Below are 23,107 nucleotides of genomic sequence, written 5' to 3'. Positions count from 1 at the left end.
AAGGAGAAGGAGAAGGTGAAGTCTGGAGGGTGAATCAGAAGAAGTAGAAGAAGGAGAAGGAGAAGGTGAAGTCAGGAGAGTGAAGCAGAAGAAGCAGAAGAAGGAGAAGGAGAACGTGAAATCTGGAGGGTGAAGCAGAAGAAGCAGAAGAAGGAGAAGGTGAAGTCTGGAGGGCGAAGCAGAAGAAGCAGAAGAAGGAGAAGGAGAAGGTGAAGTCTGGAGGGTGAAGCAGAAGAAGCAGAAGAAGGAGAAGGAGAAGGTGAAGTCTGGAGGGTGAATCAGAAGAAGTAGAAGAAGGAGAAGCAGAAGGTGAAGTCAGGAGGGTGAAGCAGAAGAAGCAGAAGAAGGAGAAGGAGAAGGTGAAGTCTGGAGGGTGAAGCAGAAGAAGCAGAAGAAGGAGAAGGAGAAGGTGAAGTCTGGAGGGTGAAGCAGAAGAAGCAGAAGAAGGAGAAGGAGAAGGTGAAGTAATAAGGGTGAAACAGAAGAAGTAGAAGAAGGAGAAGGAGAAGGTGAAGTCTGGAGGGTGAATCAGAAGACGTAGAAGAAGGAGAAGGAGAAGGTGAAGTCTGGAGGGTGCATCAGAAGAAGTAGAAGAAGGAGAAGGAGAATGTGAAGTCTGGAGGGTGAATCAGAAGAAGCAGAAGAAGGAGAAGGAGAAGGTGAAGTCTGGAGGGAGAAGCAGAAGAAGTAGAAGAAGGAGAAGGAGAAGTTGAAGTCTGGAGGGTGAATCAGAAGAAGTAGAAGAAGGAGAAGGAGAAGGTGAAGTCTGGAGGGTCAATCAGAAGAAGTAGAAGAAGGAGAAGGAGAAGGTGAAGTCTGGAGGGTAAATCAGAAGAAGCAGAAGAAGGAGAAGGAGAAGATGAAGTCTGGAGGGTGAATCAGAAGAAGTAGATGAAGGAGAAGGAGAAGGTGTAGTCTGGACGGTGAATCAGAAGAAGTAGACGAAGGAGAAGGAGAAGGTGAAGTCTGCAGGGTGAATCAGAAGAAGCAGAAGAAGGAGAAGGAGAAGGTGAAGTCTGGAGGGTGAATCAGAAGAAGTAGAAGAAGGAGAAGGAGAAGGTGAAGTCTGGAGGGTGAATCAGAAGAAGAAGGAGAAGGTGAAGTCTGGAGGGTGAATCAGAAGAAGCAGAAGAAGGAGAAGGAGATGGTGAAGTCTGGAGGGTGAATCAGCAGAAGCAGAATAAGGAGAAGGAGAAGGTGAAGTCTGGAGGGTGAATCAGAAGAAGCAGAAGAAGGAGAAGGAGAAGGTGAAGTCTGGAGGGTGAATCAGAAGAAGTAGAAGAAGGAGAAGGAGAAGTTGAAGTCTGGAGGGTGAATCAGAAGAAGTAGAAGAAGGAGAAGGAGAAGGTGAAGTCAGGAGAGTGAAGCAGAAGAAGCAGAAGAAGGAGAAGGAGAAGGTGAAGTCTGGAGGGTGAAGCAGAAGAAGCAGAAGAAGGAGAATGAGAAGGTGAAGTCTGGAGGGTGAAGCAGAAGAAGCAGAAGAAGGAGAAGGAGAAGGTGAAGTCTGGAGGGTGAAGCAGAAGAAGCAGAAGAAGGAGAAGGAGAAGGTGAAGTAATAAGGGTGAAACAGAAGAAGTAGAAGAAGGAGAAGGAGAAGGTGAAGTCTGGAGGGTGAATCAGAAGACGTAGAAGAAGGAGAAGGAGAAGGTGAAGTCTGGAGGGTGCATCAGAAGAAGTAGAAGAAGGAGAAGGAGAATGTGAAGTCTGGAGGGTGAATCAGAAGAAGCAGAAGAAGGAGAAGGAGAAGGTGAAGTCTGGAGGGAGAAGCAGAAGAAGTAGAAGAAGGAGAAGGAGAAGTTGAAGTCTGGAGGGTGAATCAGAAGAAGTAGAAGAAGGAGAAGGAGAAGGTGAAGTCTGGAGGGTCAATCAGAAGAAGTAGAAGAAGGAGAAGGAGAAGGTGAAGTCTGGAGGGTGAATCAGAAGAAGAAGGAGAAGGTGAAGTCTGGAGGGTGAATCAGAAGAAGCAGAAGAAGGAGAAGGAGAAGGTGAAGTCTGGAGGGTGAATCAGCAGAAGCAGAATAAGGAGAAGGAGAAGGTGAAGTCTGGAGGGTGAATCAGAAGAAGCAGAAGAAGGAGAAGGAGAAGGTGAAGTCTGGAGGGTGAATCAGAAGAAGTAGAAGAAGGAGAAGGAGAAGTTGAAGTCTGGAGGGTGAATCAGAAGAAGTAGAAGAAGGAGAAGGAGAAGGTGAAGTCAGGAGAGTGAAGCAGAAGAAGCAGAAGAAGGAGAAGGAGAAGGTGAAGTCTGGAGGGTGAAGCAGAAGAAGCAGAAGAAGGAGAATGAGAAGGTGAAGTCTGGAGGGCGAAGCAGAAGAAGCAGAAGAAGGAGAAGGAGAAGGTGAAGTCTGGAGGGTGAAGCAGAAGAAGCAGAAGAAGGAGAAGTAGAAGGTGAAGTCTGTAGGGTGAATCAGAAGAAGTAGAAGAAGGAGAAGGAGAAGGTGAGGTCTGGAGGGCGAAGCAGAAGAAACAGAAGAAGGAGAAGGAGAAGGTGAAGACTGAAGGGTGAATCAGAAGAATTAGAAGAAGGAGAAGGAGAAGGTGAAGTCTGGAGGGTGAATCAGAAGAAGCAGAAGAAGGAGAAGGAGAAGATGAAGTCTGGAGGGTGAATCAGAAGAAGTAGAAGAAGGAGAAGGAGAAGGTGAGGTCTGGAGGGTGAATCAGAAGAAGCAGAAGAAGGAGAAGGAGAAGGTGAAGTCTGGAGAGTGAAGCAGAAGAAGCAGAAGAAGGAGAAGGAGAAGGTGAAGTCTGGAGGGTGAAGCAGAAGAAGCAGAAGAAGGAGAAGGAGAAGGTGAAGTCTGGAGGGCGAAGCAGAAGAAGCAAAAGAAGGAGAAGGAGAAGGTGAAGTCTGGAGGGTGAAGCAGAAGAAGCAGAAGAAGGAGAAGGAGAAGGTGAAGTCTGGAGGGTGAATCAGAAGAAGTAGAAGAAGGAGAAGGAGAAGGTGAAGTCAGGAGGGTGAAGCAGAAGAAGCAGAAGAAGGAGAAGGAGAAGGTGAAGTCTGGAGGGTGAAGCAGAAGAAGCAGAAGGAGAAGGAGAAGGTGAAGTCTGGAGGGTGAAGCAGAAGAAGCAGAAGAAGGAGAAGGAGAAGGTGAAGTAAGGAGGGTGAATCAGAAGAAGTAGAAGAAGGAGAAGGAGAAGGTGAAGTCTGGAGGGTGAATCAGAAGACGTAGAAGAAGGAGAAGGAGAAGGTGAAGTGTGGAGGGTGAATCAGAAGAAGTAGAAGAAGGAGAAGGAGAATGTGAAGTCTGGAGGGTGAATCAGAAGAAGCAGAAGAAGGAGAAGGAGAAGGTGAAGTCTGGAGGGAGAAGCAGAAAAGTAGAAGAAGGAGAAGGAGAAGTTGAAGTCTGGAGGGTGAATCAGAAGAAGTAGAAGAAGGAGAAGGAGAAGGTGAAGTCTGGAGGGTCAATCAGAAGAAGTAGAAGAAGCAGAAGGAGAAGGTGAAGTCTGGAGGGTGAATCAGAAGAAGCAGAAGAAGGAGAAGGAGAAGATGAAGTCTGGAGGGTGAATCAGAAGAAGTAGAAGAAGGAGAAGGAGAAGGTGTAGTCTGGACGGTGAATCAGAAGAAGTAGACGAAGGAGAAGGAGAAGGTGAAGTCTGCAGGGTGAATCAGAAGAAGCAGAAGAAGGAGAAGGAGAAGGTGAAGTCTGGAGGGTGAATCAGAAGAAGTAGAAGAAGGAGAAGGAGAAGGTGAAGTCTGGAGGGTGAATCAGAAGAAGAAGGAGAAGGTGAAGTCTGGAGGGTGAATCAGAAGAAGCAGAAGAAGGAGAAGGAGAAGGTGAAGTCTGGAGGGTGAATCAGAAGAAGCAGAATAAGGAGAAGGAGAAGGTGAAGTCTGGAGGGTGAATCAGAAGAAGCAGAAGAAGGAGAAGGAGAAGGTGAAGTCTGGAGGGTGAATCAGAAGAAGTAGAAGAAGGAGAACGAGAAGGTGAAGTCAGGAGAGTGAAGCAGAAGAAGCAGAAGAAGGAGAAGGAGAAGGTGAAGTCTGGAGGGTGAAGCAGAAGAAGCAGAAGAAGGAGAAGGAGAAGGTGAAGTCTGGAGGGCGAAGCAGAAGAAGCAGAAGAAGGAGAAGGAGATGGTGAAGTCTGGAGGGTGAAGCAGAAGAAGCAGAAGAAGGAGAAGGTGAAGTCTGGAGGGTGAATCAGAAGAAGTAGAAGAAGGAGAAGGAGAAGGTGAGGTCTGGAGGGTGAATCAGAAGAAGCAGAAGAAGGAGAAGGAGAAGGTGAAGTCTGGAGGGTGAATCAGAAGAAGCAGAAGAAGGAGAAGGAGAAGGTGAAGTCTGGAGGGTGAATCAGAAGAAGCAAAAGAAGGAGAAGGAGAAGGTGAAGTCAGGAGGGTGAATCAGAAGAAGCAGAAGAAGGAGAAGGAGAAGGTGAAGTTAGGAGGGTGAATCAGAAGAAGCAGAAGAAGGAGAAGGAGCAGGTGAAGTCAGGGGGTGAAGCAGAAGAAGTAGAAGAAGGAGAAGGAGAAGGTGAAGTCAGGACGGTGAAGCAGAAGAAGCAGAAGAAGGAGAAGGAGAAGGTGAAGTCTGGAGGGCGCAGCAGAAGAAGCAGAAGAAGGAGAAGGAGAAGGTGAAGTCTGGAGGGTGAAGCAGAAGAAGCAGAAGAAGGAGAAGGAGAAGGTGAAGTCTGGAGGGTGAATCAGAAGAAGTAGAAGAAGGAGAAGGAGAAGGTGAAGTCAGGAGAGTGAAGCAGAAGAAGCAGAAGAAGGAGAAGGAGAACGTGAAATCTGGAGGGTGAAGCAGAAGAAGCAGAAGAAGGAGAAGGTGAAGTCTGGAGGGCGAAGCAGAAGAAGCAGAAGAAGGAGAAGGAGAAGGTGAAGTCTGGAGGGTGAAGCAGAAGAAGCAGAAGAAGGAGAAGGAGAAGGTGAAGTCTGGAGGGTGAATCAGAAGAAGTAGAAGAAGGAGAAGCAGAAGGTGAAGTCAGGAGGGTGAAGCAGAAGAAGCAGAAGAAGGAGAAGGAGAAGGTGAAGTCTGGAGGGTGAAGCAGAAGAAGCAGAAGAAGGAGAAGGAGAAGGTGAAGTCTGGAGGGTGAAGCAGAAGAAGCAGAAGAAGGAGAAGGAGAAGGTGAAGTAATAAGGGTGAAACAGAAGAAGTAGAAGAAGGAGAAGGAGAAGGTGAAGTCTGGAGGGTGAATCAGAAGACGTAGAAGAAGGAGAAGGAGAAGGTGAAGTCTGGAGGGTGCATCAGAAGAAGTAGAAGAAGGAGAAGGAGAATGTGAAGTCTGGAGGGTGAATCAGAAGAAGCAGAAGAAGGAGAAGGAGAAGGTGAAGTCTGGAGGGAGAAGCAGAAGAAGTAGAAGAAGGAGAAGGAGAAGTTGAAGTCTGGAGGGTGAATCAGAAGAAGTAGAAGAAGGAGAAGGAGAAGGTGAAGTCTGGAGGGTCAATCAGAAGAAGTAGAAGAAGGAGAAGGAGAAGGTGAAGTCTGGAGGGTAAATCAGAAGAAGCAGAAGAAGGAGAAGGAGAAGATGAAGTCTGGAGGGTGAATCAGAAGAAGTAGAAGAAGGAGAAGGAGAAGGTGTAGTCTGGACGGTGAATCAGAAGAAGTAGACGAAGGAGAAGGAGAAGGTGAAGTCTGCAGGGTGAATCAGAAGAAGCAGAAGAAGGAGAAGGAGAAGGTGAAGTCTGGAGGGTGAATCAGAAGAAGTAGAAGAAGGAGAAGGAGAAGGTGAAGTCTGGAGGGTGAATCAGAAGAAGAAGGAGAAGGTGAAGTCTGGAGGGTGAATCAGAAGAAGCAGAAGAAGGAGAAGGAGAAGGTGAAGTCTGGAGGGTGAATCAGCAGAAGCAGAATAAGGAGAAGGAGAAGGTGAAGTCTGGAGGGTGAATCAGAAGAAGCAGAAGAAGGAGAAGGAGAAGGTGAAGTCTGGAGGGTGAATCAGAAGAAGTAGAAGAAGGAGAAGGAGAAGTTGAAGTCTGGAGGGTGAATCAGAAGAAGTAGAAGAAGGAGAAGGAGAAGGTGAAGTCAGGAGAGTGAAGCAGAAGAAGCAGAAGAAGGAGAAGGAGAAGGTGAAGTCTGGAGGGTGAAGCAGAAGAAGCAGAAGAAGGAGAATGAGAAGGTGAAGTCTGGAGGGTGAAGCAGAAGAAGCAGAAGAAGGAGAAGGAGAAGGTGAAGTCTGGAGGGTGAAGCAGAAGAAGCAGAAGAAGGAGAAGGAGAAGGTGAAGTAATAAGGGTGAAACAGAAGAAGTAGAAGAAGGAGAAGGAGAAGGTGAAGTCTGGAGGGTGAATCAGAAGACGTAGAAGAAGGAGAAGGAGAAGGTGAAGTCTGGAGGGTGCATCAGAAGAAGTAGAAGAAGGAGAAGGAGAATGTGAAGTCTGGAGGGTGAATCAGAAGAAGCAGAAGAAGGAGAAGGAGAAGGTGAAGTCTGGAGGGAGAAGCAGAAGAAGTAGAAGAAGGAGAAGGAGAAGTTGAAGTCTGGAGGGTGAATCAGAAGAAGTAGAAGAAGGAGAAGGAGAAGGTGAAGTCTGGAGGGTCAATCAGAAGAAGTAGAAGAAGGAGAAGGAGAAGGTGAAGTCTGGAGGGTAAATCAGAAGAAGCAGAAGAAGGAGAAGGAGAAGATGAAGTCTGGAGGGTGAATCAGAAGAAGTAGAAGAAGGAGAAGGAGAAGGTGTAGTCTGGACGGTGAATCAGAAGAAGTAGACGAAGGAGAAGGAGAAGGTGAAGTCTGCAGGGTGAATCAGAAGAAGCAGAAGAAGGAGAAGGAGAAGGTGAAGTCTGGAGGGTGAATAAGAAGAAGTAGAAGAAGGAGAAGGAGAAGGTGAAGTCTGGAGGGTGAATCAGAAGAAGAAGGAGAAGGTGAAGTCTGGAGGGTGAATCAGAAGAAGCAGAAGAAGGAGAAGGAGAAGGTGAAGTCTGGAGGGTGAATCAGCAGAAGCAGAATAAGGAGAAGGAGAAGGTGAAGTCTGGAGGGTGAATCAGAAGAAGCAGAAGAAGGAGAAGGAGAAGGTGAAGTCTGGAGGGTGAATCAGAAGAAGTAGAAGAAGGAGAAGGAGAAGTTGAAGTCTGGAGGGTGAATCAGAAGAAGTAGAAGAAGGAGAAGGAGAAGGTGAAGTCAGGAGAGTGAAGCAGAAGAAGCAGAAGAAGGAGAAGGAGAAGGTGAAGTCTGGAGGGTGAAGCAGAAGAAGCAGAAGAAGGAGAATGAGAAGGTGAAGTCTGGAGGGCGAAGCAGAAGAAGCAGAAGAAGGAGAAGGAGAAGGTGAAGTCTGGAGGGTGAAGCAGAAGAAGCAGAAGAAGGAGAAGTAGAAGGTGAAGTCTGTAGGGTGAATCAGAAGAAGTAGAAGAAGGAGAAGGAGAAGGTGAGGTCTGGAGGACGAAGCAGAAGAAACAGAAGAAGGAGAAGGAGAAGGTGAAGACTGAAGGGTGAATCAGAAGAATTAGAAGAAGGAGAAGGAGAAGGTGCAGTCTGGAGGGTGAATCAGAAGAAGCAGAAGAAGGAGAAGGAGAAGATGAAGTCTGGAGGGTGAATCAGAAGAAGTAGAAGAAGGAGAAGGAGAAGGTGAGGTCTGGAGGGTGAATCAGAAGAAGCAGAAGAAGGAGAAGGAGAAGGTGAAGTCTGGAGAGTGAAGCAGAAGAAGCAGAAGAAGGAGAAGGAGAAGGTGAAGTCTGGAGGGTGAAGCAGAAGAAGCAGAAGAAGGAGAAGGAGAAGGTGAAGTCTGGAGGGCGAAGCAGAAGAAGCAGAAGAAGGAGAAGGAGAAGGTGAAGTCTGGAGGGTGAAGCAGAAGAAGCAGAAGAAGGAGAAGGAGAAGGTGAAGTCTGGAGGGTGAATCAGAAGAAGTAGAAGAAGGAGAAGGAGAAGGTGAAGTCAGGAGGGTGAAGCAGAAGAAGCAGAAGAAGGAGAAGGAGAAGGTGAAGTCTGGAGGGTGAAGCAGAAGAAGCAGAAGGAGAAGGAGAAGGTGAAGTCTGGAGGGTGAAGCAGAAGAAGCAGAAGAAGGAGAAGGAGAAGGTGAAGTAAGGAGGGTGAATCAGAAGAAGTAGAAGAAGGAGAAGGAGAAGGTGAAGTCTGGAGGGTGAATCAGAAGACGTAGAAGAAGGAGAAGGAGAAGGTGAAGTGTGGAGGGTGAATCAGAAGAAGTAGAAGAAGGAGAAGGAGAATGTGAAGTCTGGAGGGTGAATCAGAAGAAGCAGAAGAAGGAGAAGGAGAAGGTGAAGTCTGGAGGGAGAAGCAGAAAAGTAGAAGAAGGAGAAGGAGAAGTTGAAGTCTGGAGGGTGAATCAGAAGAAGTAGAAGAAGGAGAAGGAGAAGGTGAAGTCTGGAGGGTCAATCAGAAGAAGTAGAAGAAGGAGAAGGAGAAGGTGAAGTCTGGAGGGTGAATCAGAAGAAGCAGAAGAAGGAGAAGGAGAAGATGAAGTCTGGAGGGTGAATCAGAAGAAGTAGAAGAAGGAGAAGGAGAAGGTGTAGTCTGGACGGTGAATCAGAAGAAGTAGACGAAGGAGAAGGAGAAGGTGAAGTCTGCAGGGTGAATCAGAAGAAGCAGAAGAAGGAGAAGGAGAAGGTGAAGTCTGGAGGGTGAATCAGAAGAAGTAGAAGAAGGAGAAGGAGAAGGTGAAGTCTGGAGGGTGAATCAGAAGAAGAAGGAGAAGGTGAAGTCTGGAGGGTGAATCAGAAGAAGCAGAAGAAGGAGAAGGAGAAGGTGAAGTCTGGAGGGTGAATCAGAAGAAGCAGAATAAGGAGAAGGAGAAGGTGAAGTCTGGAGGGTGAATCAGAAGAAGCAGAAGAAGGAGAAGGAGAAGGTGAAGTCTGGAGGGTGAATCAGAAGAAGTAGAAGAAGGAGAAGGAGAAGGTGAGGTCTGGAGGGTGAATCAGAAGAAGCAGAAGAAGGAGAAGGAGAAGGTGAAGTCTGGAGAGTGAAGCAGAAGAAGCAGAAGAAGGAGAAGGAGAAGGTGAAGTCTGGAGGGTGAAGCAGAAGAAGCAGAAGAAGGAGAAGGAGAAGGTGAAGTCTGGAGGGCGAAGCAGAAGAAGCAGAAGAAGGAGAAGGAGAAGGTGAAGTCTGGAGGGTGAAGCAGAAGAAGCAGAAGAAGGAGAAGGAGAAGGTGAAGTCTGGAGGGTGAATCAGAAGAAGTAGAAGAAGGAGAAGGAGAAGGTGAAGTCAGGAGGGTGAAGCAGAAGAAGCAGAAGAAGGAGAAGGAGAAGGTGAAGTCTGGAGGGTGAAGCAGAAGAAGCAGAAGGAGAAGGAGAAGGTGAAGTCTGGAGGGTGAAGCAGAAGAAGCAGAAGAAGGAGAAGGAGAAGGTGAAGTAAGGAGGGTGAATCAGAAGAAGTAGAAGAAGGAGAAGGAGAAGGTGAAGTCTGGAGGGTGAATCAGAAGACGTAGAAGAAGGAGAAGGAGAAGGTGAAGTGTGGAGGGTGAATCAGAAGAAGTAGAAGAAGGAGAAGGAGAATGTGAAGTCTGGAGGGTGAATCAGAAGAAGCAGAAGAAGGAGAAGGAGAAGGTGAAGTCTGGAGGGAGAAGCAGAAAAGTAGAAGAAGGAGAAGGAGAAGTTGAAGTCTGGAGGGTGAATCAGAAGAAGTAGAAGAAGGAGAAGGAGAAGGTGAAGTCTGGAGGGTCAATCAGAAGAAGTAGAAGAAGGAGAAGGAGAAGGTGAAGTCTGGAGGGTGAATCAGAAGAAGCAGAAGAAGGAGAAGGAGAAGATGAAGTCTGGAGGGTGAATCAGAAGAAGTAGAAGAAGGAGAAGGAGAAGGTGTAGTCTGGACGGTGAATCAGAAGAAGTAGACGAAGGAGAAGGAGAAGGTGAAGTCTGCAGGGTGAATCAGAAGAAGCAGAAGAAGGAGAAGGAGAAGGTGAAGTCTGGAGGGTGAATCAGAAGAAGTAGAAGAAGGAGAAGGAGAAGGTGAAGTCTGGAGGGTGAATCAGAAGAAGAAGGAGAAGGTGAAGTCTGGAGGGTGAATCAGAAGAAGCAGAAGAAGGAGAAGGAGAAGGTGAAGTCTGGAGGGTGAATCAGAAGAAGCAGAATAAGGAGAAGGAGAAGGTGAAGTCTGGAGGGTGAATCAGAAGAAGCAGAAGAAGGAGAAGGAGAAGGTGAAGTCTGGAGGGTGAATCAGAAGAAGTAGAAGAAGGAGAACGAGAAGGTGAAGTCAGGAGAGTGAAGCAGAAGAAGCAGAAGAAGGAGAAGGAGAAGGTGAAGTCTGGAGGGAGAAGCAGAAGAAGCAGAAGAAGGAGAAGGAGAAGGTGAAGTCTGGAGGGCGAAGCAGAAGAAGCAGAAGAAGGAGAAGGAGATGGTGAAGTCTGGAGGGTGAAGCAGAAGAAGCAGAAGAAGGAGAAGGTGAAGTCTGGAGGGTGAATCAGAAGAAGTAGAAGAAGGAGAAGGAGAAGGTGAGGTCTGGAGGGTGAATCAGAAGAAGCAGAAGAAGGAGAAGGAGAAGGTGAAGTCTGGAGGGTGAATCAGAAGAAGCAGAAGAAGGAGAAGGAGAAGGTGAAGTCTGGAGGGTGAATCAGAAGAAGCAAAAGAAGGAGAAGGAGAAGGTGAAGTCAGGAGGGTGAATCAGAAGAAGCAGAAGAAGGAGAAGGAGAAGGTGAAGTTAGGAGGGTGAATCAGAAGAAGCAGAAGAAGGAGAAGGAGCAGGTGAAGTCAGGGGGGTGAAGCAGAAGAAGTAGAAGAAGGAGAAGGAGAAGGTGAAGTCAGGACGGTGAAGCAGAAGAAGCAGAAGAAGGAGAAGGAGAAGGTGAAGTCTGGAGGGCGCAGCAGAAGAAGCAGAAGAAGGAGAAGGAGAAGGTGAAGTCTGGAGGGTGAAGCAGAAGAAGCAGAAGAAGGAGAAGGAGAAGGTGAAGTCTGGAGGGTGAATCAGAAGAAGTAGAAGAAGGAGAAGGAGAAGGTGAAGTCAGGAGAGTGAAGCAGAAGAAGCAGAAGAAGGAGAAGGAGAACGTGAAATCTGGAGGGTGAAGCAGAAGAAGCAGAAGAAGGAGAAGGTGAAGTCTGGAGGGCGAAGCAGAAGAAGCAGAAGAAGGAGAAGGAGAAGGTGAAGTCTGGAGGGTGAAGCAGAAGAAGCAGAAGAAGGAGAAGGAGAAGGTGAAGTCTGGAGGGTGAATCAGAAGAAGTAGAAGAAGGAGAAGCAGAAGGTGAAGTCAGGAGGGTGAAGCAGAAGAAGCAGAAGAAGGAGAAGGAGAAGGTGAAGTCTGGAGGGTGAAGCAGAAGAAGCAGAAGAAGGAGAAGGAGAAGGTGAAGTCTGGAGGGTGAAGCAGAAGAAGCAGAAGAAGGAGAAGGACAAGGTGAAGTAATAAGGGTGAAACAGAAGAAGTAGAAGAAGGAGAAGGAGAAGGTGAAGTCTGGAGGGTGAATCAGAAGACGTAGAAGAAGGAGAAGGAGAAGGTGAAGTCTGGAGGGTGCATCAGAAGAAGTAGAAGAAGGAGAAGGAGAATGTGAAGTCTGGAGGGTGAATCAGAAGAAGCAGAAGAAGGAGAAGGAGAAGGTGAAGTCTGGAGGGAGAAGCAGAAGAAGTAGAAGAAGGAGAAGGAGAAGTTGAAGTCTGGAGGGTGAATCAGAAGAAGTAGAAGAAGGAGAAGGAGAAGGTGAAGTCTGGAGGGTCAATCAGAAGAAGTAGAAGAAGGAGAAGGAGAAGGTGAAGTCTGGAGGGTAAATCAGAAGAAGCAGAAGAAGGAGAAGGAGAAGATGAAGTCTGGAGGGTGAATCAGAAGAAGTAGAAGAAGGAGAAGGAGAAGGTGTAGTCTGGACGGTGAATCAGAAGAAGTAGACGAAGGAGAAGGAGAAGGTGAAGTCTGCAGGGTGAATCAGAAGAAGCAGAAGAAGGAGAAGGAGAAGGTGAAGTCTGGAGGGTGAATCAGAAGAAGTAGAAGAAGGAGAAGGAGAAGGTGAAGTCTGGAGGGTGAATCAGAAGAAGAAGGAGAAGGTGAAGTCTGGAGGGTGAATCAGAAGAAGCAGAAGAAGGAGAAGGAGAAGGTGAAGTCTGGAGGGTGAATCAGCAGAAGCAGAATAAGGAGAAGGAGAAGGTGAAGTCTGGAGGGTGAATCAGAAGAAGCAGAAGAAGGAGAAGGAGAAGGTGAAGTCTGGAGGGTGAATCAGAAGAAGTAGAAGAAGGAGAAGGAGAAGTTGAAGTCTGGAGGGTGAATCAGAAGAAGTAGAAGAAGGAGAAGGAGAAGGTGAAGTCAGGAGAGTGAAGCAGAAGAAGCAGAAGAAGGAGAAAGAGAAGGTGAAGTCTGGAGGGTGAAGCAGAAGAAGCAGAAGAAGGAGAATGAGAAGGTGAAGTCTGGAGGGAGAAGCAGAAGAAGTAGAAGAAGGAGAAGGAGAAGTTGAAGTCTGGAGGGTGAATCAGAAGAAGTAGAAGAAGGAGAAGGAGAAGGTGAAGTCTGGAGGGTCAATCAGAAGAAGTAGAAGAAGGAGAAGGAGAAGGTGAAGTCTGGAGGGTAAATCAGAAGAAGCAGAAGAAGGAGAAGGAGAAGATGAAGTCTGGAGGGTGAATCAGAAGAAGTAGAAGAAGGAGAAGGAGAAGGTGTAGTCTGGACGGTGAATCAGAAGAAGTAGACGAAGGAGAAGGAGAAGGTGAAGTCTGCAGGGTGAATCAGAAGAAGCAGAAGAAGGAGAAGGAGAAGGTGAAGTCTGGAGGGTGAATCAGAAGAAGTAGAAGAAGGAGAAGGAGAAGGTGAAGTCTGGAGGGTGAATCAGAAGAAGAAGGAGAAGGTGAAGTCTGGAGGGTGAATCAGAAGAAGCAGAAGAAGGAGAAGGAGAAGGTGAAGTCTGGAGGGTGAATCAGCAGAAGCAGAATAAGGAGAAGGAGAAGGTGAAGTCTGGAGGGTGAATCAGAAGAAGCAGAAGAAGGAGAAGGAGAAGGTGAAGTCTGGAGGGTGAATCAGAAGAAGTAGAAGAAGGAGAAGGAGAAGTTGAAGTCTGGAGGGTGAATCAGAAGAAGTAGAAGAAGGAGAAGGAGAAGGTGAAGTCAGGAGAGTGAAGCAGAAGAAGCAGAAGAAGGAGAAAGAGAAGGTGAAGTCTGGAGGGTGAAGCAGAAGAAGCAGAAGAAGGAGAATGAGAAGGTGAAGTCTGGAGGGTGAAGCAGAAGAAGCAGAAGAAGGAGAAGGAGAAGGTGAAGTCTGGAGGGTGAAGCAGAAGAAGCAGAAGAAGGAGAAGGAGAAGGTGAAGTAATAAGGGTGAAACAGAAGAAGTAGAAGAAGGAGAAGGAGAAGGTGAAGTCTGGAGGGTGAATCAGAAGACGTAGAAGAAGGAGAAGGAGAAGGTGAAGTCTGGAGGGTGCATCAGAAGAAGTAGAAGAAGGAGAAGGAGAATGTGAAGTCTGGAGGGTGAATCAGAAGAAGCAGAAGAAGGAGAAGGAGAAGGTGAAGTCTGGAGGGAGAAGCAGAAGAAGTAGAAGAAGGAGAAGGAGAAGTTGAAGTCTGGAGGGTGAATCAGAAGAAGTAGAAGAAGGAGAAGGAGAAGGTGAAGTCTGGAGGGTCAATCAGAAGAAGTAGAAGAAGGAGAAGGAGAAGGTGAAGTCTGGAGGGTAAATCAGAAGAAGCAGAAGAAGGAGAAGGAGAAGATGAAGTCTGGAGGGTGAATCAGAAGAAGTAGAAGAAGGAGAAGGAGAAGGTGTAGTCTGGACGGTGAATCAGAAGAAGTAGACGAAGGAGAAGGAGAAGGTGAAGTCTGCAGGGTGAATCAGAAGAAGCAGAAGAAGGAGAAGGAGAAGGTGAAGTCTGGAGGGTGAATCAGAAGAAGTAGAAGAAGGAGAAGGAGAAGGTGAAGTCTGGAGGGTGAATCAGAAGAAGAAGGAGAAGGTGAAGTCTGGAGGGTGAATCAGAAGAAGCAGAAGAAGGAGAAGGAGAAGGTGAAGTCTGGAGGGTGAATCAGCAGAAGCAGAATAAGGAGAAGGAGAAGGTGAAGTCTGGAGGGTGAATCAGAAGAAGCAGAAGAAGGAGAAGGAGAAGGTGAAGTCTGGAGGGTGAATCAGAAGAAGTAGAAGAAGGAGAAGGAGAAGTTGAAGTCTGGAGGGTGAATCAGAAGAAGTAGAAGAAGGAGAAGGAGAAGGTGAAGTCAGGAGAGTGAAGCAGAAGAAGCAGAAGAAGGAGAAGGAGAAGGTGAAGTCTGGAGGGTGAAGCAGAAGAAGCAGAAGAAGGAGAATGAGAAGGTGAAGTCTGGAGGGCGAAGCAGAAGAAGCAGAAGAAGGAGAAGGAGAAGGTGAAGTCTGGAGGGTGAAGCAGAAGAAGCAGAAGAAGGAGAAGTAGAAGGTGAAGTCTGTAGGGTGAATCAGAAGAAGTAGAAGAAGGAGAAGGAGAAGGTGAGGTCTGGAGGACGAAGCAGAAGAAACAGAAGAAGGAGAAGGAGAAGGTGAAGACTGAAGGGTGAATCAGAAGAATTAGAAGAAGGAGAAGGAGAAGGTGCAGTCTGGAGGGTGAATCAGAAGAAGCAGAAGAAGGAGAAGGAGAAGATGAAGTCTGGAGGGTGAATCAGAAGAAGTAGAAGAAGGAGAAGGAGAAGGTGAGGTCTGGAGGGTGAATCAGAAGAAGCAGAAGAAGGAGAAGGAGAAGGTGAAGTCTGGAGAGTGAAGCAGAAGAAGCAGAAGAAGGGGAAGGAGAAGGTGAAGTCTGGAGGGTGAAGCAGAAGAAGCAGAAGAAGGAGAAGGAGAAGGTGAAGTCTGGAGGGCGAAGCAGAAGAAGCAGAAGAAGGAGAAGGAGAAGGTGAAGTCTGGAGGGTGAAGCAGAAGAAGCAGAAGAAGGAGAAGGAGAAGGTGAAGTCTGGAGGGTGAATCAGAAGAAGTAGAAGAAGGAGAAGGAGAAGGTGAAGTCAGGAGGGTGAAGCAGAAGAAGCAGAAGAAGGAGAAGGAGAAGGTGAAGTCTGGAGGGTGAAGCAGAAGAAGCAGAAGGAGAAGGAGAAGGTGAAGTCTGGAGGGTGAAGCAGAAGAAGCAGAAGAAGGAGAAGGAGAAGGTGAAGTAAGGAGGGTGAATCAGAAGAAGTAGAAGAAGGAGAAGGAGAAGGTGAAGTCTGGAGGGTGAATCAGAAGACGTAGAAGAAGGAGAAGGAGAAGGTGAAGTGTGGAGGGTGAATCAGAAGAAGTAGAAGAAGGAGAAGGAGTATGTGAAGTCTGGAGGGTGAATCAGAAGAAGCAGAAGAAGGAGAAGGAGAAGGTGAAGTCTGGAGGGAGAAGCAGAAAAGTAGAAGAAGGAGAAGGAGAAGTTGAAGTCTGGAGGGTGAATCAGAAGAAGTAGAAGAAGGAGAAGGAGAAGGTGAAGTCTGGAGGGTCAATCAGAAGAAGTAGAAGAAGGAGAAGGAGAAGGTGAAGTCTGGAGGGTGAATCAGAAGAAGCAGAAGAAGGAGAAGGAGAAGATGAAGTCTGGAGGGTGAATCAGAAGAAGTAGAAGAAGGAGAAGGAGAAGGTGTAGTCTGGACGGTGAATCAGAAGAAGTAGACGAAGGAGAAGGAGAAGGTGAAGTCTGCAGGGTGAATCAGAAGAAGCAGAAGAAGGAGAAGGAGAAGGTGAAGTCTGGAGGGTGAATCAGAAGAAGTAGAAGAAGGAGAAGGAGAAGGTGAAGTCTGGAGGGTGAATCAGAAGAAGAAGGAGAAGGTGAAGTCTGGAGGGTGAATCAGAAGAAGCAGAAGAAGGAGAAGGAGAAGGTGAAGTCTGGAGGGTGAATCAGAAGAAGCAGAATAAGGAGAAGGAGAAGGTGAAGTCTGGAGGGTGAATCAGAAGAAGCAGAAGAAGGAGAAGGAGAAGGTGAAGTCTGGAGGGTGAATCAGAAGAAGTAGAAGAAGGAGAACGAGAAGGTGAAGTCAGGAGAGTGAAGCAGAAGAAGCAGAAGAAGGAGAAGGAGAAGGTGAAGTCTGGAGGGTGAAGCAGAAGAAGCAGAAGAAGGAGAAGGAGAAGGTGAAGTCTGGAGGGCGAAGCAGAAGAAGCAGAAGAAGGAGAAGGAGATGGTGAAGTCTGGAGGGTGAAGCAGAAGAAGCAGAAGAAGGAGAAGGTGAAGTCTGGAGGGTGAATCAGAAGAAGTAGAAGAAGGAGAAGGAGAAGGTGAGGTCTGGAGGGTGAATCAGAAGAAGCAGAAGAAGGAGAAGGAGAAGGTGAAGTCTGGAGGGTGAATCAGAAGAAGCAGAAGAAGGAGAAGGAGAAGGTGAAGTCTGGAGGGTGAATCAGAAGAAGCAAAAGAAGGAGAAGGAGAAGGTGAAGTCAGGAGGGTGAATCAGAAGAAGCAGAAGAAGGAGAAGGAGAAGGTGAAGTTAGGAGGGTGAATCAGAAGAAGCAGAAGAAGGAGAAGGAGCAGGTGAAGTCAGGGGGGTGAAGCAGAAGAAGTAGAAGAAGGAGAAGGAGAAGGTGAAGTCAGGACGGTGAAGCAGAAGAAGCAGAAGAAGGAGAAGGAGAAGGTGAAGTCTGGAGGGCGCAGCAGAAGAAGCAGAAGAAGGAGAAGGAGAAGGTGAAGTCTGGAGGGTGAAGCAGAAGAAGCAGAAGAAGGAGAAGGAGAAGGTGAAGTCTGGAGGGTGAATCAGAAGAAGTAGAAGAAGGAGAAGGAGAAGGTGAAGTCAGGAGAGTGAAGCAGAAGAAGCAGAAGAAGGAGAAGGAGAACGTGAAATCTGGAGGGTGAAGCAGAAGAAGCAGAAGAAGGAGAAGGTGAAGTCTGGAGGGCGAAGCAGAAGAAGCAGAAGAAGGAGAAGGAGAAGGTGAAGTCTGGAGGGTGAAGCAGAAGAAGCAGAAGAAGGAGAAGGAGAAGGTGAAGTCTGGAGGGTGAATCAGAAGAAGTAGAAGAAGGAGAAGCAGAAGGTGAAGTCAGGAGGGTGAAGCAGAAGAAGCAGAAGAAGGAGAAGGAGAAGGTGAAGTCTGGAGGGTGAAGCAGAAGAAGCAGAAGAAGGAGAAGGAGAAGGTGAAGTCTGGAGGGTGAAGCAGAAGAAGCAGAAGAAGGAGAAGGAGAAGGTGAAGTAATAAGGGTGAAACAGAAGAAGTAGAAGAAGGAGAAGGAGAAGGTGAAGTCTGGAGGGTGAATCAGAAGACGTAGAAGAAGGAGAAGGAGAAGGTGAAGTCTGGAGGGTGCATCAGAAGAAGTAGAAGAAGGAGAAGGAGAATGTGAAGTCTGGAGGGTGAATCAGAAGAAGCAGAAGAAGGAGAAGGAGAAGGTGAAGTCTGGAGGGAGAAGCAGAAGAAGTAGAAGAAGGAGAAGGAGAAGTTGAAGTCTGGAGGGTGAATCAGAAGAAGTAGAAGAAGGAGAAGGAGAAGGTGAAGTCTGGAGGGTCAATCAGAAGAAGTAGAAGAAGGAGAAGGAGAAGGTGAAGTCTGGAGGGTAAATCAGAAGAAGCAGAAGAAGGAGAAGGAGAAGATGAAGTCTGGAGGGTGAATCAGAAGAAGTAGAAGAAGGAGAAGGAGAAGGTGTAGTCTGGACGGTGAATCAGAAGAAGTAGACGAAGGAGAAGGAGAAGGTGAAGTCTGCAGGGTGAATCAGAAGAAGCAGAAGAAGGAGAAGGAGAAGGTGAAGTCTGGAGGGTGAATCAGAAGAAGTAGAAGAAGGAGAAGGAGAAGGTGAAGTCTGGAGGGTGAATCAGAAGAAGAAGGAGAAGGTGAAGTCTGGAGGGTGAATCAGAAGAAGCAGAAGAAGGAGAAGGAGAAGGTGAAGTCTGGAGGGTGAATCAGCAGAAGCAGAATAAGGAGAAGGAGAAGGTGAAGTCTGGAGGGTGAATCAGAAGAAGCAGAAGAAGGAGAAGGAGAAGGTGAAGTCTGGAGGGTGAATCAGAAGAAGTAGAAGAAGGAGAAGGAGAAGTTGAAGTCTGGAGGGTGAATCAGAAGAAGTAGAAGAAGGAGAAGGAGAAGGTGAAGTCAGGAGAGTGAAGCAGAAGAAGCAGAAGAAGGAGAAGGAGAAGGTGAAGTCTGGAGGGTGAAGCAGAAGAAGCAGAAGAAGGAGAATGAGAAGGTGAAGTCTGGAGGGTGAAGCAGAAGAAGCAGAAGAAGGAGAAGGAGAAGGTGAAGTCTGGAGGGTGAAGCAGAAGAAGCAGAAGAAGGAGAAGGAGAAGGTGAAGTAATAAGGGTGAAACAGAAGAAGTAGAAGAAGGAGAAGGAGAAGGTGAAGTCTGGAGGGTGAATCAGAAGACGTAGAAGAAGGAGAAGGAGAAGGTGAAGTCTGGAGGGTGCATCAGAAGAAGTAGAAGAAGGAGAAGGAGAATGTGAAGTCTGGAGGGTGAATCAGAAGAAGCAGAAGAAGGAGAAGGAGAAGGTGAAGTCTGGAGGGAGAAGCAGAAGAAGTAGAAGAAGGAGAAGGAGAAGTTGAAGTCTGGAGGGTGAATCAGAAGAAGTAGAAGAAGGAGAAGGAGAAGGTGAAGTCTGGAGGGTCAATCAGAAGAAGTAGAAGAAGGAGAAGGAGAAGGTGAAGTCTGGAGGGTAAATCAGAAGAAGCAGAAGAAGGAGAAGGAGAAGATGAAGTCTGGAGGGTGAATCAGAAGAAGTAGAAGAAGGAGAAGGAGAAGGTGTAGTCTGGACGGTGAATCAGAAGAAGTAGACGAAGGAGAAGGAGAAGGTGAAGTCTGCAGGGTGAATCAGAAGAAGCAGAAGAAGGAGAAGGAGAAGGTGAAGTCTGGAGGGTGAATCAGAAGAAGTAGAAGAAGGAGAAGGAGAAGGTGAAGTCTGGAGGGTGAATCAGAAGAAGAAGGAGAAGGTGAAGTCTGGAGGGTGAATCAGAAGAAGCAGAAGAAGGAGAAGGAGAAGGTGAAGTCTGGAGGGTGAATCAGCAGAAGCAGAATAAGGAGAAGTAGAAGGTGAAGTCTGGAGGGTGAATCAGAAGAAGCAGAAGAAGGAGAAGGAGAAGGTGAAGTCTGGAGGGTGAATCAGAAGAAGTAGAAGAAGGAGAAGGAGAAGTTGAAGTCTGGAGGGTGAATCAGAAGAAGTAGAAGAAGGAGAAGGAGAAGGTGAAGTCAGGAGAGTGAAGCAGAAGAAGCAGAAGAAGGAGAAGGAGAAGGTGAAGTCTGGAGGGTGAAGCAGAAGAAGCAGAAGAAGGAGAATGAGAAGGTGAAGTCTGGAGGGCGAAGCAGAAGAAGCAGAAGAAGGAGAAGGAGAAGGTGAAGTCTGGAGGGTGAAGCAGAAGAAGCAGAAGAAGGAGAAGTAGAAGGTGAAGTCTGTAGGGTGAATCAGAAGAAGTAGAAGAAGGAGAAGGAGAAGGTGAGGTCTGGAGGGCGAAGCAGAAGAAACAGAAGAAGGAGAAGGAGAAGGTGAAGACTGAAGGGTGAATCAGAAGAATTAGAAGAAGGAGAAGGAGAAGGTGAAGTCTGGAGGGTGAATCAGAAGAAGCAGAAGAAGGAGAAGGAGAAGATGAAGTCTGGAGGGTGAATCAGAAGAAGTAGAAGAAGGAGAAGGAGAAGGTGAGGTCTGGAGGGTGAATCAGAAGAAGCAGAAGAAGGAGAAGGAGAAGGTGAAGTCTGGAGAGTGAAGCAGAAGAAGCAGAAGAAGGAGAAGGAGAAGGTGAAGTCTGGAGGGTGAAGCAGAAGAAGCAGAAGAAGGAGAAGGAGAAGGTGAAGTCTGGAGGGCGAAGCAGAAGAAGCAGAAGAAGGAGAAGGAGAAGGTGAAGTCTGGAGGGTGAAGCAGAAGAAGCAGAAGAAGGAGAAGGAGAAGGTGAAGTCTGGAGGGTGAATCAGAAGAAGTAGAAGAAGGAGAAGGAGAAGGTGAAGTCAGGAGGGTGAAGCAGAAGAAGCAGAAGAAGGAGAAGGAGAAGGTGAAGTCTGGAGGGTGAAGCAGAAGAAGCAGAAGGAGAAGGAGAAGGTGAAGTCTGGAGGGTGAAGCAGAAGAAGCAGAAGAAGGAGAAGGAGAAGGTGAAGTAAGGAGGGTGAATCAGAAGAAGTAGAAGAAGGAGAAGGAGAAGGTGAAGTCTGGAGGGTGAATCAGAAGACGTAGAAGAAGGAGAAGGAGAAGGTGAAGTGTGGAGGGTGAATCAGAAGAAGTAGAAGAAGGAGAAGGAGAATGTGAAGTCTGGAGGGTGAATCAGAAGAAGCAGAAGAAGGAGAAGGAGAAGGTGAAGTCTGGAGGGAGAAGCAGAAAAGTAGAAGAAGGAGAAGGAGAAGTTGAAGTCTGGAGGGTGAATCAGAAGAAGTAGAAGAAGGAGAAGGAGAAGGTGAAGTCTGGAGGGTCAATCAGAAGAAGTAGAAGAAGGAGAAGGAGAAGGTGAAGTCTGGAGGGTGAATCAGAAGAAGCAGAAGAAGGAGAAGGAGAAGATGAAGTCTGGAGGGTGAATCAGAAGAAGTAGAAGAAGGAGAAGGAGAAGGTGTAGTCTGGACGGTGAATCAGAAGAAGTAGACGAAGGAGAAGGAGAAGGTGAAGTCTGCAGGGTGAATCAGAAGAAGCAGAAGAAGGAGAAGGAGAAGGTGAAGTCTGGAGGGTGAATCAGAAGAAGTAGAAGAAGGAGAAGGAGAAGGTGAAGTCTGGAGGGTGAATCAGAAGAAGAAGGAGAAGGTGAAGTCTGGAGGGTGAATCAGAAGAAGCAGAAGAAGGAGAAGGAGAAGGTGAAGTCTGGAGGGTGAATCAGAAGAAGCAGAATAAGGAGAAGGAGAAGGTGAAGTCAGGAGAGTGAAGCAGAAGAAGCAGAAGAAGGAGAAGGAGAAGGTGAAGTCTGGAGGGTGAAGCAGAAGAAGCAGAAGAAGGAGAAGGAGAAGGTGACGTCTGGAGGGCGAAGCAGAAGAAGCAGAAGAAGGAGAAGGAGATGGTGAAGTCTGGAGGGTGAAGCAGAAGAAGCAGAAGAAGGAGAAGGTGAAGTCTGGAGTGTGAATCAGAAGAAGTAGAAGAAGGAGAAGGAGAAGGTGAAGTCTGGAGGGTGAAGCAGAAGAAACAGAAGAAGGAGAAGGAGAAGGTGAAGACTGAAGGGTGAATCAGAAGAAGTAGGAGAAGGAGAAGGAGAAGGTGAAGTCTGGAGGGTGAATCAGAAGAAGCAGAAGAAGGAGAAGAAGAAGGTGAAGTCTGGAGGGTGAATCAGAAGAAGCAGAAGAAGGAGAAGGAGAAGATGAAGTCTGGAGGGTGAATCAGAAGAACTGGAAGAAGGAGAAGGAGAAGGTGAGGTCTGGCGGGTGGATCAGAAGAAGCAGAAGAAGGAGAAGGAGAAGGTGAAGTCTGGAGGGTGAATCAGAAGAAGCAGAAGAAGGAGAAGGAGAAGGTGAAGTCTGGAGGGTGAATCAGAAGAAGAAGGAGAAGGTGAAGTCTGGAGGGTGAATCAGAAGAAGCAGAAGAAGGAGAAGGAGAAGGTGAAGTCTGGAGGGTGAATCAGAAGAAGCAGAATAAGGAGAAGGAGAAGGTGAAGTCTGGAGGGTGAATCAGAAGAAGCAGAAGAAGGAGAAGGAGAAGGTGAAGTCTGGAGGGTGAATCAGAAGAAGTAGAAGAAGGAGAACGAGAAGGTGAAGTCAGGAGAGTGAAGCAGAAGAAGCAGAAGAAGGAGAAGGAGAAGGTGAAGTCTGGAGGGTGAAGCAGAAGAAGCAGAAGAAGGAGAAGGAGAAGGTGAAGTCTGGAGGGCGAAGCAGAAGAAGCAGAAGAAGGAGAAGGAGATGGTGAAGTCTGGAGGGTGAAGCAGAAGAAGCAGAAGAAGGAGAAGGTGAAGTCTGGAGGGTGAATCAGAAGAAGTAGAAGAAGGAGAAGGAGAAGGTGAAGTCTGGAGGGTGAAGCAGAAGAAACAGAAGAAGGAGAAGGAGAAGGTGAAGACTGAAGGGTGAATCAGAAGAAGTAGGAGAAGGAGAAGGAGAAGGTGAAGTCTGGAGGGTGAATCAGAAGAAGCAGAAGAAGGAGAAGAAGAAGGTGAAGTCTGGAGGGTGAATCAGAAGAAGCAGAAGAAGGAGAAGGAGAAGATGAAGTCTGGAGGGTGAATCAGAAGAACTGGAAGAAGGAGAAGGAGAAGGTGAGGTCTGGCGGGTGGATCAGAAGAAGCAGAAGAAGGAGAAGGAGAAGGTGAAGTCTGGAGGGTGAATCAGAAGAAGCAGAAGAAGGAGAAGGAGAAGGTGAAGTCTGGAGGGTGAATCAGAAGAAGAAGGAGAAGGTGAAGTCTGGAGGGTGAATCAGAAGAAGCAGAAGAAGGAGAAGGAGAAGGTGAAGTCTGGAGGGTGAATCAGAAGAAGCAGAATAAGGAGAAGGAGAAGGTGAAGTCTGGAGGGTGAATCAGAAGAAGCAGAAGAAGGAGAAGGAGAAGGTGAAGTCTGGAGGGTGAATCAGAAGAAGTAGAAGAAGGAGAACGAGAAGGTGAAGTCAGGAGAGTGAAGCAGAAGAAGCAGAAGAAGGAGAAGGAGAAGGTGAAGTCTGGAGGGTGAAGCAGAAGAAGCAGAAGAAGGAGAAGGAGAAGGTGAAGTCTGGAGGGCGAAGCAGAAGAAGCAGAAGAAGGAGAAGGAGATGGTGAAGTCTGGAGGGTGAAGCAGAAGAAGCAGAAGAAGGAGAAGGTGAAGTCTGGAGGGTGAATCAGAAGAAGTAGAAGAAGGAGAAGGAGAAGGTGAAGTCTGGAGGGTGAAGCAGAAGAAACAGAAGAAGGAGAAGGAGAAGGTGAAGACTGAAGGGTGAATCAGAAGAAGTAGGAGAAGGAGAAGGAGAAGGTGAAGTCTGGAGGGTGAATCAGAAGAAGCAGAAGAAGGAGAAGAAGAAGGTGAAGTCTGGAGGGTGAATCAGAAGAAGCAGAAGAAGGAGAAGGAGAAGATGAAGTCTGGAGGGTGAATCAGAAGAACTGGAAGAAGGAGAAGGAGAAGGTGAGGTCTGGCGGGTGGATCAGAAGAAGCAGAAGAAGGAGAAGGAGAAGGTGAAGTCTGGAGGGTGAATCAGAAGAAGCAGAAGAAGGAGAAGGAGAAGGTGAAGTCTGGAGGGTGAATCAGAAGAAGCAAAAGAAGGAGAAGGAGAAGGTGAAGTCAGGAGGGTGAATCTGAAGAAGCAGAAGAAGGAGAAGGAGAAGGTGAAGTTAGGAGGATGAATCAGAAGAAGCAGAAGAAGGAGAAGGAGCAGGTGAAGTCAGGGGGGTGAAGCAGAAGAAGTAGAAGAAGGAGAAGGAGAAGGTGAAGTCAGGACGGTGAAGCAGAAGAAGCAGAAGAAGGAGAAGGAGAAGGTGAAGTCTGGAGGGCGCAGCAGAAGAAGCAGAAGAAGGAGAAGGAGAAGGTGAATTCTGGAGGGTGAAGCAGAAGAAGCAGAAGAAGGAGAAGGAGAAGGTGAAGTCTGGAGGGTGAATCAGAAGAAGTAGAAGAAGGAGAAGGAGAAGGTGAAGTCAGGAGAG

This window comes from Somniosus microcephalus, unplaced genomic scaffold (genome assembly GCF_052327205.1).
Source record: "Somniosus microcephalus isolate GS21.2 unplaced genomic scaffold, FLI_Smic_1.0 unresolved_chr3, whole genome shotgun sequence".
NCBI classification, from domain to species: domain Eukaryota; kingdom Metazoa; phylum Chordata; class Chondrichthyes; order Squaliformes; family Somniosidae; genus Somniosus; species Somniosus microcephalus.
The sequence above is the reverse complement of the archived record's forward strand: the minus strand, read 5'-3'. Positions refer to the sequence as shown.